Raw genomic sequence first — 4,159 nt, 5'->3', positions numbered from 1 at the left:
TTCAAGTCACTAGGTGGCGCCAGAGATCTCTCCTAGAACCCTTGGGGAGCTGATTTTCCACCCCGTGGGACAGGGAACAGAGCGGGAATGGTAGGGTAAACCTCAACGGCTTTGGGGTGCTGTGTCTGCCTTGTGCCCCACCGTCGTTGGGAACCCACGCCCCTAATTTCGTGCCCTGGGTCTCAGTTCCAAAGCCCTCAGTTCCAGGACGCGGGCTGTAGCCCAGTTCAGTGGTGCGGGAATGGCGCCTTTTGAATCCCGCTCCCGTGCCTGGGCGCCTGGTTCCTGCTCACTCAGTGAGGACCTCTGCGCGTCTCCCCGCAAGCCTAGGTCGCAGGCACGGGGACCTGGGCAGCTGCGATCCGGATCTGCGTTTGCTTTTCAACCGCACTGCTTTTCCGCACAATCCCGATCCCGCGTTTGCTTTTCCAGCGCGTGCTGCTTTTCCGCGCAAGCTTACCAGGCGGCCCGGGGCTGTGTGCGGGTGCTGGCCTCCTCCTGGGGGGCGGGGTCTCTCTTTAATGGCGCCTGGAGCTCACCTCCGCAGCGAATCCTGCAGGATTCTCCACAGCTCCTGTTCACGGGGTGTGGTGGCTGAAATAGTTCCTTTCCACTCACAGTCCCGCTTGCTGCGTCGTTTGTTCTTGTGGGTCGTTTCAGTGTGTTGTTTTCCTCCTCTCTGCCGGTCGGAGAGTGCCGCCTCTGTGGGCAGGGGAGGGGAGCAGGGTTCTGCGCTTTCCTCCCTTCTAGTCCTCTTTTATGGCAACTTTCTTCTTCGGGCAGTTTGCTGGAGTCACCCGTTTATCTTCCGTGTCCCGGTTCTCACTGGGACCTGCCGCTTTTCCTCCCTATTAACTTTTTTTAATGGGAGATCTTACTCGCAGCGTCTCCTCGCTGCCATGTTGCTCCGCCAAACAAGCGTAACTATTAATGTTCTAGTTTTAATTCACATTGTTTTCTGAAAACTGGAGCATTATGCAGAGAATTCTATTATAATTAATAATACAGCTATACAATTTAAAACAATTATTTAAAGAGAGTCTTTAAATCTTATACTGGTTTCATCCTTTTTAAAATGAAGAAATAGTTTTTCACTAAGTTCAGTTTTAAGGATCTCTTTGGATCGAGAATAAACAGGATTATCTGGAACCGTTTGTGGCTTTTCATCCATTTGTTTAATAGCTGCTATAGCAAACTGTGTTTTTTGTTGCCCTCTTCATCTAAAAATAATATTATAATAAATCTCTCTTGAGACTATCTTGAGATTTACAAAGGATGATTCTACTTCTCCATGTGATTGGCATTATTTGTTTTCTTCATAAAAGTGTTGCTCAATAATAAGAGGCTGTTCTAATGACAATTTAATGATAGATCCTCCAATGACAGTTTATATTGTCAAATTATTCATTTTAACATTACCCACATCCCTTAGCTCGTTTGCAATGAGTACTTAGTTTTCTTTTGGATAGTGTGTGTGAATTTTTCATCCCTTTCCTCATCTCTCTGTAAGGAAATCTTGGAGGCTAATTAGTTCATCGATCATAATTTCATTTTGGGGAGTAGTAATTCAATTCTACTCTTTCTGGTAAAGGAAGTATTTTATCATTTCTTTCTTTTGAAGTGAATTCACATACAATGCTTCCATGGCTAGATCAAATGTCATGGTATTTCCTACCTAAAAGGGCATTGTTTCTGAGGCTATTGGGTTGCAGCTAAAGGTAAATTGATTATTTCAGAACCAACTTTGATAAGTTATCTTTGTGGAAGGAAGATGTCACCTGAATGATTCTTTCATTTTTGAAAATGCGTATGACATTTACTACAATATGACAAGTGTAAATAGGTGATCTTAGGCTATGTCTCAAAACCTAGTTATAGGACTGCTAGAACTGAAATGATTATACCTCTACTGGAGACTTTTGACAGACCTATGTCTCACACAAGTTCTCTGCTCCCAGACATGGGTCACTGGGCTTCTTGTCTCAGAAATGCAGCAGCTGGCACCATGGGAAGGTGAAGAGTTTCCCTAAAGTTTATTCCACCAACCACGACCACCTCACAGATCTTCCTGGGCTACAAGGCTGGCATGACCTAAACTATTCAGTAGGTGAGTAGACCAGGATCCAAGATGAACAAGAATGAAGTTGTGGAGAATGTGACCATTGTGGAGATACTGCCCATGATAGTGGTGGGCATCATGGGCTACTTGGAAGCCCCTGAGTCCTCTCTGCCTTTAAGACCATCTTTGCTGAACATATCAGTAATGAGTGCAAAAGAGGCTCTGAGAAGAACTGGAATAAATCTAAGAAGAAGGCTTTTACCAAATATTGCAAGAGGTGGCAGGATGAAGACAGCACAAAACAGCTGGATAAGGACTTCAGCAGCATGAAAAAGTACTGTTACATCATCCATGGCATCGCCCACCTCCACCTGTGCCTGCTGCCTTGACACCAGAAGACACACCTTATGGTGATCCGGGTATTTGGAGGTATGGTGGCTGAAAAGTTGGACTGGGCCCATGAGCGACTGGAATAGCAGGTCCCCATGAACCAAGTGTTTGGGCAGAATGAGATGACTGATGTGATTGGGGTGACCAAGGGACAAGGCTACAAAGGGGTCCCCAGCCCCAGGCGCATCAAGAAACTGCCCTGCAAGACCCACTGAGGACTGCACAAGGTGACCTGTCTGGCAGTTGGCAACCTGCCCCAGTGGGCTTCTTTGTGGCAGGAGCTGGGCAGAAGGCTACCATCACCACACTGAGATCAACAAGATCTGCAAGATTAGCCAGGGCTACCTCATCAAGGATTGCAAACTGATCAAGACCAACTCTTCCACCAATTACAATGTCTGACAAGAGTATCAACCCTCTGGGAGGTTTTGTCCACTACAATGGAGTGACTGGTGACTTTGTCATGTTGAAGGACTGTGTGGTGGGGAGAAGCGAGTGCTCGCCCTCTACAAGGACATCCCCTCCATGTTTGGCAATGGCCACTTCCAGACTATGGAGGGGAAGAAATCCTTCATGGTACCACTTAAGAAAGACCAGATTGCAAAGGAAGGAGCTTAATGTCAGCAACAGACTGTACAGCTGGTAGGATCTTAATAAAATAATATTTTTCAGTGGGGGGATAAAAGATTATATCTGAAAATTCTAGTTGAGCCAATTAGTAGTGGGATAACATGAAGAGAGCAAATGATTACCCTGTTGTCATAGATTATAGCTGATTTTTCATAATGAAATGTTAAGAGAATAAGTCTTATATTTAGACTAGAAGCCCATTTTGAATATTTTGATTAGATATACAAATTTCAAAATTTATACTTTTAAAGTATAAAATAGCAGTAAATGTAGATGAAATAATCATGGTCTTATTTATGTTAATCAAAAGACCTAAAGATAACTGTAAATTTAATCTGTGTCTGTGTTTATGGCAAGCATTTACCAGTATAGTTAGCTCAGATCACCTCACTAACCACATTTTGTTGAATTTGTTTAGGATGAAGACAGACAAAATGTCATATAAAAAACATACCAATAAAGCAGAGATAAAGATAACTATGAAGATAAGAAATGGAACAAAATGGTACTGTTCAGCTGTTCTCAGGAAACCCAGGCAGCCTTCCAGACTGTGGGTCCATGACTGAAATAGTCAGAAATATGTAATTGAACCCTAAATAAGAATGTTCTGCAGGACTGGACTTCTTGCGTTTCCTTCCCTGACTTACACACTCATTGTTCTTACTCTGCCTCACTTTTTTCTACTTCTTCTATGCCATCATTTGGATTAAAAGATTTACGCAAATTAAAACCCACTTTCCATTAGGGAGAGCAGAGTAGTCCTAACTCACATGATCCCACTGGTAAAGCAGCAAAGTAAAGCAAGCAGAACTGAAAGTGTGTTCCCCTTGAAAGGTTAAGTCGCTCCCAGAAGTTGCAACCAAAGTTGATGGTAAGGTTGAAATTGAAGCCAGTATTCTCATATTTAAGTCCTCCATCACTATAGCTGAGCAAATGCATTCATATTAAATTATCTCTAAGAATCTAGGAGCAAGTTTTTTAAACCGATTAATGGATGCAAGAAGTGGTGTGGCAAATTAAAGTAAAATAGGAGTACAAGAGAGATGTACATATTTTTGTCTCTATAAGGGATACATTCTT

At 43.3% G+C, this 4,159-nt stretch overlaps 1 pseudogene; it reads left to right on the top strand.

The window, feature by feature from the left end:
• Positions 1–899: 899 nt before the first annotated feature.
• LOC119231406 (60S ribosomal protein L3-like) lies at positions 900–3,067 on the top strand (annotated as a pseudogene).
• The last annotated feature ends 1,092 nt before the right edge of the window (positions 3,068–4,159 follow it).

Source organism: Talpa occidentalis, unplaced genomic scaffold (genome assembly GCF_014898055.3).
Source record: "Talpa occidentalis isolate TD23 unplaced genomic scaffold, MPIMG_talOcc4v2.1 talOcc4.7, whole genome shotgun sequence".
Taxonomy (NCBI): Eukaryota; Metazoa; Chordata; class Mammalia; order Eulipotyphla; family Talpidae; genus Talpa; species Talpa occidentalis.
This window is presented reverse-complemented; position numbering and strand designations above follow the sequence as displayed.